Below are 14,698 nucleotides of genomic sequence, written 5' to 3' on the forward strand. Positions count from 1 at the left end.
TCTTCTAAAAGAAAGGGATTTTTTAAATGCGATCGCAACTCCTAAAGGGCTTTTATCGTAAATTACTGAGTAATTATCTAAGAGTGAAAAAGTGTTATTACGCAAGTGTAATTCTTGCAAAAAAGCTATATCTACTTTGTAGTTAGTCATAATAGAATTTAATTCAACTCTTCTAGAACGATCTATTAAAGATCTGACATTAAATGTAACAATATGTAAATTTCTACGAGCCATATTGAGACTCAATAGTCTTCAAGATTCTTATGCATTCAGCTTTAGCTTCCTCTTTAGACATTGTCTTATACTTCTTCATAAATGTCATTATCTGTTGCTCCAAAGTAGGTTCCTCAGGCTCAAGGAACTGTTTAGCAATACTCATAAAATCCGAAATTAGTGACGAATTGAGATTTTTGGACTGAGACTGGTTAGAGTCAGATTTTTTAAAAAAACTTGCATATGATTGACCTACAGCATTTTGACAAGCCTTATCTACAATATTAGTTGCTGCCAGGTTACGCGACTTTTGCTCATTTATATGTTTATTACGCATAGCACAGAAATTTTCATAGGCTTTACAACCTCTGTAATTAGAAGGATGCCCTCGTTCTTTACAATTAACACAGAATGGTTGAAGACCGCCATCAGATTTAAATGAGCATTCACCAGGGGCGTGTGATTGATCACACTTAAGGCAAGCAAAAGGCCTGTTACAATTTTTAGAAAAATGACCCCATTGTTGGCACCTCCAACATTGGGGAATTTTCGAATTTACTTTAGGTTTCTCAAAAGTAACCGTTTGACCCAAAATTTCCTTAATGCTTGTGATATTAGTAAGCAATGCTCCTGCGTTTAAGGTGATCAAGAAAAGGCCCGTGTCAAACCCTTTTTTCCTTGAATAATCGGTAGAAAATTTCGTAACTGACTCTGCAGTGTTAGGAGAAATTTCGTCGATATCTTGTTTAATATCTATAGGGTTCGTTTTATAATATAAACCCCTACAAATAACAGTTTGGCGTTTTAACTCTTTAGGAGTGTAAGAATATGAATCAAAGCCCTTTTCCTTAAGCAATTGCATCATTTCAGTGTGCGCATTGGTATCAGTTAAATATAGTTTACTTCTACCTCCTGATTTATTCTTAATCCTGAAGGCAACGTTCTTGGCTTTTAAGTTAGCAATTAAGGAATTAATATTAATATTTCGCATGAAAATAGGCGGACAAAACGATTTCGTGGCGGATCCCTTTACAATTGAGGGAGAGGTTTTTTGAGCATCACTCGTATTGGAAGTTACAGGAAGTGTGTTTTTAGCTATGTTATTATCAGATTCAATATCCATATTGCCTAATATAGAAAATCTATTAGAAGAAGTTTGACTCACGGAATTCCCCTCCATGTTAACCTTTCGTTTTCTAGAAGTAACGATTTTGCCAGCATCATCCCGTTTAAATTTCTTGTGTTTGACAGTTGTAAACGTTTCATCACCATTGATTTTCAAATTATCATGATCCATAGCTTCAGAAGACAAAATGGAAGTTATTGTATCCGTACTTCCAAAATTCGATTTACTAGACAGATTCGTTGGAAAATAATTTCCTTCTTTCATCAACTGAAAATCTCCTGAATTTTCCTTTTGCAGTGATTTAGAGATAATTGCATCTTTTTTAGCAATAAGTTTTTCCACTGATTTGCCAGATGTTAATGTGCCACATTGGGAAAGAAGAGCAGGAGAATTCTGATCTTCAATATTAGTCGGATGTACACAATTGATGGGATTTTTTGCAATTATCGATTCAATTGGGGGCCGTGCCCCCGAATGCGGGTCCTTGACAAGTTCTTCCATATTGGAAAAAAGCCAAATTAAAGAGAAATAAGTCCTTTTTGATAATTCAGAGGATTTCTAGAAATTTTTTTTTTCCACAAAAATTACAAGTTTTTCAAATTATTTTTTTCCGACTTTTCATATATAGATGAAAATGAATTGTGTTTATTTGTATTATAGGTTGAATGTAACAAATAAAAAACTATTAGAAGTTATTTTGGCATCCAAATTTTTGTTCAGTTTTTCAGCATTAAATGGTCAGTTCCAGTACTGCAAGAATTTACTAATTTTTACTATTTTTCAGCATGGTAGAACAAACCAGGTAAAGTAAGTACTACAACAAATACAACTCAACAACAACCACATAGGAATTTGTTTATGTTTGTAACGTTAGTGTCAAAAATAAATGTAAACAAAATAAGGAAATGTCTATAAATTATTGGAACTTAAAAATCTAATATTTTTTCACATTTGATTGAATATTTTGGAAAACATGAATGAAAACTCGTTAGATTTTCAATTTGAATGTTTCCATATCATTCCTCTAAATGCATTATTTCTCGCAGAAAGTATAATTCTTGCAAATATGTTTGAGGTAGCTGGAAATTCATTGTAGTCATTCAATCTCTTGTTTTTTTAAATCAAAAAACACATGTTTATTAGGGCTTTATTTTTTCAAACTTATCAAAATACCACACCATATTAACAAATGTTGTACCGCCTCTATTAGCGGTGCTTTAGTTATGAAAAAATCTTTATGGGAAATAGTTTTTTCTGATGAATATAGTTTTTCTTTAAAAAATATACATATATCCCTAATATACATCGAACATAGAAATAAATATAAAAAATGTCATATGGAATTTGTCACTAACATTACAGCCCATATCAGTCAGCTGGGTATTGCTGTTACCTTTTCTTGTTCTACCATGATTTTTCAGGAAAAAATTTTATTGTAGTAAAAAGTAGTAGCTTCTTGCAGGTTGTGGAACAGAGCAAAAATGTTATTCATACTCCGAACAAAACACCTATAATTACCTTAAAACGGTGTTCCACGTTTAAAAGCGTACTTAAAAAAATATATCCCATATTTTAGCAAGACAAAACAACTGCAACAAACTCCATCGCTATATAAATAACTTTTTACATTCAGCCCTATTCTGAACGCATGGGAGTTGTAAAATATGTCATTATAAGACTTCGAATTTTGCATATTCTTATATGATGGAAAATTATATACTATGACAATTGTTGTAATTTTTAGCGTCTTAGATCCATAAAATATCGAAAGAAACAACTTCATCATTCCGAGGACGGATTTCTTGGGTTAAAAAGAGATTTCTTTTTTATGTATTGAAATACGAGAAAAAGAGTCATGGTTGATTCTATTAACGCCGCACAGCAAATACAAACAAATCAATTTTAAAAGAAATTTTAGGCAATAATTACACTGTGCAACACTGGAAATGCAAACAACTTGTAATGGGCATTTTCTGAAAGTACATATACTTACTTACTTAGCTGGCCCATTACAGAACATTTGTTCTATAGGCCGAACTAAGAAAAGATCTCCAATTCTCTCTATTTGTTGCTTTCTGGAATACCGCGCCTTTTCATCTCATCATCCACTTGTTTGCGCCATCTATTCCTTGGCCTGCCAATTCTGCGTGAAAGTACATATTACGACTACAAAAACCTTAATTGGGTTTCGTGTTCTTAGATTTTATGGCCTCATCTAAACCGACCTAAAATGAGCCTTTTTTCCAGTGATCTGACCTTTATCTCCGAAACTAATAAGAATTTTGCTTTGCAGTCTTCAGCAATATTGTAGCCCTAATGTGTGTCAAACAGATGAACTAGGAAAAGCTGCATCTAGCGCATCAAACTAGTTAAAATATAGAAAAGTTTACATAATTTCTGAAATTCTGGTCAGTAACAACTAAACTGTTGGGAGTTGAAACAAGTAACCATTCTAAATATTTTCCAAATAATGTGACCATCAATTCTTCAGAATATTCTGAAACTCTAAAATGGTTATTTCACGTTGTTTAAGGGGTATTTCATAACATACCTTTTACAAAACTTATTTCAAACAATAGGTGTGCCTTTTTACGTGATAATTTGTAATAATTATTATAATTACTAAATGGTGTCTTTTTACACAAAAATTCAGTAAAAGAGAGCGAAGTGAGAGAACAATTTTGACAGTTGTTTGCTGAGAAATTGCTAAAAGTTGCTGAAAGAATTTTTCCCAGCAACATTTAGCAAGTTCGATCAGCTGTTTCTTAATCATCTGCTAATGGTCAGCTGCTCAATGTTTATCTTATTTTTATGGAAATATACTATAAATATTACGATTCAGGTTTATTTATTGATTATTTTATTTATATTTTAATTATTTGTTTGGTTTTGTATCGTTTGCCTTATTCATTTTGATGCTTTTGTTATCGTTTGGCTATAGGCTTTTTATAAATAAAAATCGATGTTGTGATTTTTAATGATTTCTTTTATTTCCAATATTTCGATTTTTTTTTATTTATTTTGCTTAAAATTGAAGAACTTTTTCATTGCTTTGGAGTTATGTATTTTTTCTTTCATGCATTGGCGCCAATGTTTTTGTTTTGGTTATCAACTGTTATCTTGCTAAAGTTTACTAAATGCTGTCTTTTTACTTTTTTCTCTATTTTCGTATCAAAGAGCAAAATCTCTCTTACTCTCTGAAAAGAAGTTACTGAATAATTATTACTAAAAAAGTAAAAAGACACAACTAATGTTCACACAGGCTGTTTATTCTCATGTTGGGGATTTCAATGAATTATTGAAATATTTACCAAATTGTTGTTGAAAAATTTGCTATAAACTGGGCGATAGAGGCATTTTACAACAATATAATGTTCTGAAGAGTTGTGTATTACATTCCAGAGAATATTTTCCCAAAAGTTAACGTTAAGAAGAATTTAACATTTTGGGAAATACGCTGCGAAATATACACAAATTATATAATTTTTAGATATATTATAAAATTTGAGGCAATAAATGCAGTTTTTCGAGTTCACTATTCCTCCAAATATTTTCTTCTTGCTCTTATCTACAAGTTTGCTGCAGATGTCAAAACAAGATTCGTGTTGGTTTCAGAGACACAGCCCAGATTTGTTTTAAAAATTCGATCTTTAACCATGTTTAGATGAGGCCATAAAACCCGAATCCGATCTAAGAAAACAAACCCCAAATATGGTATTCGCCTATTGGTCCTCTACTTTCATAAAATTCTGGACAAAAGTTGTTTGCACGCGATTGGCTCGAAAATGTTGCACAGTGCTATTAAAATATATTGGAAAATAGCTATAATATAAACAATTTTTACAACTTTTATTCATTTTCGTAATATAACCTTCGAGTTTTTATCAGATGCCTGATCCAGAACCTGCAAGAAGCTACTTCTTTTTAATACGATAACAATTTTTCTTTTATGATATTGAAAAAATTAGTAGATTCTTGCAGTTCTGGAACAGCCCATTGAATTAAAGGTACACAAATGATCTCTTAACAAAGATCATAAATAATTTTTAAAAACTAATGATTTTGTTTTTCATAATACCGATTAAGCGTAAAAAATATGTCAATACAATAAATATGAATATGTAATAATACACAAAAATATGTAAAAATCAAGAAAAATATTCGAAATTATCTTTTTGATTTTGTTTTTAAAAATATGCAAAATACGATAGCGATCATTAGGAATAAGTAAACTAGCGATATATTCGTTAAACCCCTAACTCAAATTATTCCGAATGGATATCAACATACAATTTTTAAATTCGTTACAAACTTCAAAAGTTCCTATTATTTTATACAAAAAGTCATGGTAGAACAAGAAAAGGTAGCAGCAATACCCAGCTGACTGAACTGGGTTGTAGTGTTAGTGTCAAATTCCATTCGACATTTTATGTATTTATTTCTATGTTCGATGTATATTAGAGATATATATTTTTGAAGAACAAATTTATTCATCAGAAAAAAAAAACTATTTCCCATAAAGACGGCTTCATATCATTGACATGTAACCTCCTCCAGGTCCGAACGACATGCCGCACACTAAAACATCGCATATAGAGGCGGTACAATATTTGTTAATATGTGTGGAATTTTGTTAAACTTGAAAAGAATAAAGCCCTAATAAACATGTGCTTTTTTGTTTTCAAAAGCAAATGATTGAAACAGCTTCTCTTTTTTCAATGAATTACCAGCGACCCGAAACATTTTTGCAAGTATTCTACTTTCTGCGAGAAATTATGCATTTAGTGGAATCATGTGGAAACATCCAAATTGAAAATCTAACGAGTTTTCATTCATGTTTTTCAAAATTTTCAATTAAATGTGAAAAATTATTAGTGTTTTAAATTCCAATAATTTATAGACATTTCCTTGTTTTGTTTACATTTACGTTGACACTAAGGTTTACAAACAAAAACAAATTCCTTTGTGGTTGTTGTTCGAGTTGTATTTGTTGTAGTATTAACTTTACCTTGTATTTGTTCTACCATGACAAAAAGTATGTTTGCCTAATAATTAAAAAAAAGCTTACACCAGTTCGAATTTTAAAGAAAATATACTTATTAGTACAACAACACACAACTTTTGACTCCATTCACTTAAAAAATCCATAAATTAATGCACGGTTGTTGAATTAGGTTTACTTACCTAATTCAAAAACCGTGAATTCAATGCAAATATCCATTTTGTGTTATAAAACAATAGCTCTGTTCCTTTACGTGCCTGAGGGTACCATTTCTTACCATTTAACCTGCAAAGTGTTCCTTTACTTTAAAAAGCATACATATGAGACCAGTTCACCACTTTTACCATTTTTTGCCACTGTTACCATTTTTAAAAGTAAAGGAACATACCAAATATTACATCCCCCAAAAGTATGCTATAATAATTTAGTGTAACTAATTTCGAATTTCGAAATTTATTCTCCCATTTTTTGCTGTTCCCACGTCGTTGAGAATATGGAAAGCGTGGGAATGGGAAATTTTGCTTCCGTGGGAAACAGCTCCCATGGGAATGTTCAGAATAGGGCTGTATGTAAAAGTTTTGTTCCTTTACGTTAAGGTTTCTTCAAGTTTTACCATTTTTCACTCGGAAAGTGTTCCTTAACCACAAAAAGTAGTAAAACTGGAAGCAATTTTAAGAGAGTGAGAGAGGAGAAAGCCAAAATGTCTTTCTCTTTTACTACTTTCTGCTCGACAAATTTCGTTGTGTAAAAAGTGGAAAATCTGTCAAACTGCTGATGTGACATTTAAGGTAAAAGGAAAAAGAAAACTACGCGCTACAGCCATGTTTGTTTTTTGACACTGCTGCCAGATCTACTATTTTCCATTTCTTTACTTTTGTGCAAAGCTTGTTACGTGAGAGCAATTTTCACAGTTTTCTGAGAGAAGAGAGAACTTCTCTCTTTTGCTAGTTTTACTATTAAAAAGGTAAAGGAACAAAGCTAAAGTTAGAAAAAGTTAGATAATAAGTCTGTCTGGTTACTTTTCCAGCAAGAATTGTCCAGCAAAAACTTTCTCAGAGAGTAAGGAGTTTTTATTCGCTTTTGCAAGAAAATTGTAAAAAGTAAACAGACACCTTCCCAGCAAAAAACCAGCAAGCAATTAGCTGACTTGCCAAAACAGAACAATAGGTGTGTCTTTTTACGTGATTATTTGTAATAATTATTACGAAATGTTACTAAATGCTGTCTTTTTGCACAAAAGTTCAGTAAAAGAGAGCGAAGTGAGAGAACAATTTTGACAGTTGTTTGCTAAGAAATTGCTAAAAGTTGCTGAAAGAATTTTTCCCAGCAACATTTAGCAAGTTCGATCAGCTGTTTTTTAATCATCTGCTAATGATCAGCTGCTCAATGTTTATCTTATTTTTATGGAAAAATACTATAAATATTACGATTCAGGTTTATTTATTATTTTATTAATATAATCATTATTTTTTATTTATTTTGCTTAAAATTGAAGAACTTTTTCATTCATGCATTGGTGCCAATGTTTTTGTTTTGGGTATCAACTGTTATCTTGCTAAAGTTTACTAAGGCCGCCATCAGACCATCTGCTTTTTCACATGTATGTTGTCACTTGGGGTATACTAATGTACAGAACAGCTGATGTCATACATGTGAAAAAGCAGATGGTCTGATGGCGGTCTAAATGCTGTCTTTTTACTTTTTTCTCTTTCTTCGTATCAAAGAGCAAAATCTCTCTTACTCTCTGAAAAGAAGTTACTGAATAATTATTACTGAAAAAGTAAAAAGACAACTAATTTGTCCGCCAATGAAGGAACCAAAGATTTTATATTTTAATAAAAATAAAAACGAAAATGACCCAAAAAAGGATTTTTTCCACTGAGTGCTGAGTCTAGTCACTCGCCACCTCAAAACACACTCGGTCACTCCAGACCCCCATGATACCCATGGTCTGCTGACCAAGAAATTCCAGCTCAAACGACTCTCCTTCAATCATGATAAGCAGGTTGTCAGCATACGCACAGATCTTAAAAGTGACCACTAACGCCCGATGCAGGGAATCAATCCATCATGAGGTTCCAAATAAATGGATCACAGATGGATCTCTGGGGGCAGCTTTGCTCCACATCTGCCCAGATCAGTATCAGTGAATCCCATGACACAGCATGTTTAAGCCGTCCGGCAAGATTAGAAGTAGAAATAAGTCGCTGGCCTGTAGTAGTTCAAAAAAACCCTTGTTGACCTCAAATAAAGCAATAGACCGGTCTGTGTTAAGCTGTTCGGCTCCAGTGTGGTATGAAAATATTAGCATTACGCAGTGGAACCTCCCTGAATGCCGAACTGAGTACTGCAACTGGGTGCCTCCCCCAAAGGCACGTCAGTAGAGATCTTCATGATCTGGAGAGGGTATTTCAAAGGTCAAACGAGAATATAGACCAAGGAATCTATCAGGCAGGCTTGGATAGCATTGACAATGGTGCAATCGAGCGGGCGGTATGCCGTACTTGGGTACCACCCCCATTCATCGCATCAGAAGAACGACAGCTGCCAAGGCAAACAGGAGTGGTTTTCGCCCAGTTAAGATCCGGATGATGCACCCACCTCGTATTAAGTCCGAATTGATTCCACTATATCCAACACATGCCCGGTATATGGACTGGGACCACACGACACTCTGCATTTGTTTAGGTGCCCAGCTAATCCCACTCACCTATCTCCTATTTCTTTATGGACGCAACAACTGCAGGCTGGAGAATTTTTGAGTCTGGATACAGAGGAACAATGAATACACGTTTACGCGACAATAATTTTCTCCGAGCCAAAGACTCATCTGCGCCATACTATACAGATGCATCACATGTTTCACAACGTGACCGCAAGACCCTTCTTACCATACCAGTAACAGCTCTCATCTTGTCCTTCAATGTATTTGACTTGACTAACGTACTGTCATTCCATGTTCACCAATTCGAATGTGAGGAGGACGACTATGGGTTAACCTGTCTGACGGTGCTGAGTCTTGTCACTCGCCACCTCAAAACACACTCGGTCACTCCAGACCCCTACGATACCCAAGACATTCCAGCTCGATACGAGTCTTACCTTCAATCATGATAACCATGTTATCAGCATACGCACAGATCTTAAAAGTGACCACTAACGCCCGGCGCAGGGAATCCATCCATCATGAGGTTCCATATAAATGGACCACAGATGGATCTCTGATTGCAGCTTTGCTCGACATCTGCCCAGATCGTATAAGTGAATCCCATGACACAAGTCCTTCCACTAAAATAAACTGATCTCTCCACTGGATTTCAAATGCCAATTCCATTGCTTAAACGTCAAATAAATCCTCATAAAGAAGGTTCATCCGACAAAGAGAACTAATGTGTATGGACCAGAACTAGTTCTGTAGTGGGATTCTCTAACGCATTTTTTGGTTATCGACAAAAATCGTTAAAATTAAAATGCTTATAATTTCGGTAATTAACGATATTATTCGGTAAGTTAGCGACCAATAAAAAGTAATCGCAAAGACCAACGAATCTATCAGGCAGGTTTGGATAGCATTGACACGAATGCAGTCGAGCAGGCGGTACAGAGATACAGCGTGAATGTGGTACTTGGGCACCACCCCCATTCATCGCAACAGAAGAACGCCAGCTGCCAAGGCAAACAGGAGTGGTTTTCGCCCAGATAAGATCCGGATGATGCACCCACCCCGTATTGGGCCCGAATTGATGACACTATATCCAACACATGCCCGGTATATGGACTGGGACCACACGACACTCTGCATTTGTTTAGATGCCCAGCTAATCCCACTCACCTATCTCCTATTTCTTTATGGACGCAACAACTGCAGGTTGGAGAATTTTTGAGTCTGGATACAGAGGAACCATGAATACACGTTTACGCGACAATAATTTTCTCCGAGCCAAAGACTCATCTGCGCCATACTATACAGATGCATCACATGTTTCACAACATGACCGCAAGACCCTTCTTACCATACCAGTAACAGCTCTCATCTTGTCCTTCAATGTATTTGACTTGACTAACGTACTGTCATTCCATGTTCACCAATTCGAATGTGAGGAGGGCGACTATGGGTTAACCTGTCTGACGGTGCTGAGTCTTGTCACTCGCCACCTCAAAACACACTCGGTCACTCCAGACCCCTACGATACCCAAGACATTCCAGCTCGATACGAGTCTTACCTTCAATCATGATAACCATGTTATCAGCAAACGCACAGATCTTAAAAGTGACCACTAACGCCCGGCGCAGGGAATCCATCCATCATGAGGTTCCATATAAATGGACCACAGATGGATCTCTGATTGCAGCTTTGCTCGACATCTGCCCAGATCGTATAAGTGAATCCCATGACACAAGTCCTTCCACTAAAATAAACTGATCTCTCCACTGGATTTCAAATGCCAATTCCATTGCTTAAACGTCAAATAAATCCTCATAAAGAAGGTTCATCCGACAAAGAGAACTAATGTGTATGGACCAGAACTAGTTCTGTAGTGGGATTCTCTAACGCATTTTTTGGTTATCGACAAAAATCGTTAAAATTAAAATGCTTATAATTTCGGTAATTAACGATATTATTCGGTAAGTTAGCGACCAATAAAAAGTACTCGCAAAGACCAACGAATCTATCAGGCAGGTTTGGATAGCATTGACACGAATGCAGTCGAGCAGGCGGTACAGAGATACAGCGTGAATGTCGTACTTGGGCACCACCCCCATTCATCGCAACAGAAGAACGCCAGCTGCCAAGGCAAACAGGAGTGGTTTTCGCCCAGATAAGATCCGGATGATGCACCCACCCCGTATTGAGCCCGAATTGATGACACTATATCCAACACATGCCCGGTATATGGACTGGGACCACACGACACTCTGCATTTGTTTAGATGCCCAGCTAATCCCACTCACCTATCTCCTATTTCTTTATGGACGCAACAACTGCAGGTTGGAGAATTTTTGAGTCTGGATACAGAGGAACCATGAATACACGTTTACGCGACAATAATTTTCTCCGAGCCAAAGACTCATCTGCGCCATACTATACAGATGCATCACATGTTTCACAACATGACCGCAAGACCCTTCTTACCATACCAGTAACAGCTCTCATCTTGTCCTTCAATGTATTTGACTTGACTAACGTACTGTCATTCCATGTTCACCAATTCGAATGTGAGGAGGACGACTATGGGTTAACCTGTCTGACGGTGCTGAGTCTTGTCACTCGCCACCTCAAAACACACTCGGTCACACCAGACCCCTACGATACCCAAGACATTCCAGCTCGATACGAGTCTTACCTTCAATCATGATAACCATGTTATCAGCATACGCACAGATCTTAAAAGTGACCACTAACGCCCGGCGCAGGGAATCCATCCATCATGAGGTTCCATATAAATGGACCACAGATGGATCTCTGATTGCTCGACATCTGCCCAGATCGTATAAGTGAATCCCATGACACAAGTCCTTCCACTAAAATAAACTGATCTCCCCACTGGATTTCAAATGCAAATAAATCCTCATAAAGAAGGTTCATCCGACAAAGAGAACTAATGTGTATGGACCAGAACTAGTTCTGGACTAATTTAATTGTGACAATTGGAATTTTCATTGCTAGCAGTCGTTCCGTCTACACCTGACGATTTTCTACTCCTGTCGATTTTCTACTCCGGAAGATCATCCAATTTCCACAAAAGCGGATTAATTGATTGAGTCTTCGTCCTTGGGAAGAATTTACCTAACAAAGGTCTGACCCATAGTTCCTTTTGGGGATATATGTACATATAATCACTTTCTGAGTCGATTTGTGCATGTCCGTCCGTCTGTCCATGTATTTTTGTTCGCAACGTACAGGTCTCATTTTTTGTCCGATTCCGCTGAAAATTGGGGATTACAATTTTTTTAGCCATAGGAAGAAAGTTATTGCTTTTGGTGAAAATCGGCCCAGATTTGGATATAGCTCCCATATATATTTTCGTCCGATTTCACGTATTTGCTGCACCAAACACGCTATATACGTCCAATTCTGATGAAATTTTGAATGTGTGACTGAATACGGTCTACAAATAAGTGTGCTAAATTATATCGAAATCGGTTCAGATTTCGATATAGCTCACATACATATTTTTGGCCGATTTCACGTATTTGCTGCTCCAAACACACTATATATGTACGTCCGATTTTGATGAAATTTGGAATGTTTGACTGTATTCGGTCTAGAAATAAGTGTCCCAAATTATATCGAAATCGGTTCAGATTTGGATATAGCACCCATATATATTTTCGGCCGATTTCGCGTATTTGCTGCTCCAAACACGCTATATAAGTCCGATTTCAATGATATTTGGAATGTGTGACTGAATTCGGTCTGGAAATAAATGTGCCAAATTATATCAAAATCGGTTTAGATCTGGATATAGCTCCGATTTATATTTTACATATGCACAGTGGTGTAGGGTATCATATAGTCGGCCACGCCCGACTTTGATCCTTTTCTTACTGGTTTTAGTTTGGCTTATGAAAAAATACGTTAGTATAAAAGCATCTAAGTAAGTAAACTAGTAAGATGTCACGGTCGCTAACGCCAGAAGGAATATCACTGGTATCCGAAGGCCCATTTAAGATATCCAAATCCCTCGCTGACACCCATTCCCTTAGATAATTTCCTCTCGTGCGATTCTGATGGATATGATATGTGGCTGATAATCTTGGAAAACCACCACCTTGGATTAGCGAACAACTACTCGCAAGGAGTAGAACCGTATCCAAGATAAGGCTCGAACGGTAAGCTAACAAATGTCAACCGACCACAAATCGAAGAACCAACTAATTCAAATTATTAATACAAGGGTCGACTATTATCATTTCAAATATGTACAGTGTTTCGCGCAAAATATCCTCTCTTAGTAGACCATAGAACTGTATTCCTAAAAATATTACTTGTGCTCCTAAATACTTAAATTGGTTTATTGACCATTTAAGTTTATTTCATGATGAAATTATTAGGTGGCGTAAAACGCCAGCTTCGTATTTTCAATCTGTCAAATTTTTTGTTTTTGTGAAAAAATTGTATGAAAACGTAAACATTTTGTAGAATTTTCGGCTAAAATAGAGCTGTGCTACTTACGTGTTTATTCTAAACTCTTTAAGAACGACAATTTGGTATTTGGATGCATATAAAAACAAGAAATATTTGTAAATTTATAGTACAATCATCTGATGTAAAAATTCTTATCAAAAATTTGCGCAAATAATACTCACTTGAAAACAAATTTTTGTGGTGGTGGTCATTGATATTTTTACAATTTTCGTTGTTTTGCCCTGCAAAAAAGTGCAATGACAAACAAACATAATCATTTTTTCCAGTCTGTAATCAACACCAGAATTTTATAGCAATATTTTTCAGACCCCCAGTCAACCCAAAAGTAAAGGTTATCAGTTGGAAACAAAATGAGCATAGCGATTGGATGCAATTACGACAAAAATGCAAATTTACATCAATCAATAAAGTAGAAAATATTTTTCAAGATTTTGAAATACTTATTTTATTAAAATGGGAAATAAAGTTTTTGTCTGTATATTTCAAAATATATTGGATCATAAGAAACCAAAGAACAAGAATTCCAATATATCCTTATTTTTGCATAAATTTAATAACACTATTCGTGTTAAATTAAAATAATATTTAAAATAAAGTATCCCAACATGTTGGTCATGTTTACAAATCCTGCGGAATCTGGCCCAATCTCCATCTATTTACATGGAAACTTTAATATGAATTTACGGTTTTATTTTTTGCAAAAATTATAATTTGTTTAAACAATTGTAATATGAGTATATAATTGTTACGCAATTTTACTGAATGTTGTCTTTTTAAATATATTCTGACAGATTTATAATTGAAAACTTGCTAAAAGTTACTGAGAGAAATTTGCTCAGTAACATTTAGTTACTAAAACCACTTACTAAATTTTAATAAGTAAAAAGACATACCTATTATCTCTCCCTCTTTCACTGTAAAAGTGTCGTGAGACCCACTTTGAAAAAATATCAAAAAAGGCTGAGAGGCCAGATTCATAAATATGTACATATGTATGTACTTCAGCATAAATGTACATTAATGGTGGGCATAGTTGGATTCTGTTGTTGTGGTTTCATATCAAGCATTTTCAAGAGAGAGTTCATAAACCATACATGTCGCATTATACACTGTCGGTCAAATTTTGTGGAACACATTTGCAATCTTTAAACAGCTTTAAAATTATGAGAAGTTGTTGGGTGAAATAGTATTGGACTGTAATTATTT

This window comes from Musca autumnalis, unplaced genomic scaffold (genome assembly GCF_047663935.1).
Source record: "Musca autumnalis isolate F117 unplaced genomic scaffold, ASM4766393v1 scaffold_2, whole genome shotgun sequence".
Lineage (NCBI taxonomy): Eukaryota > Metazoa > Arthropoda > Insecta > Diptera > Muscidae > Musca > Musca autumnalis.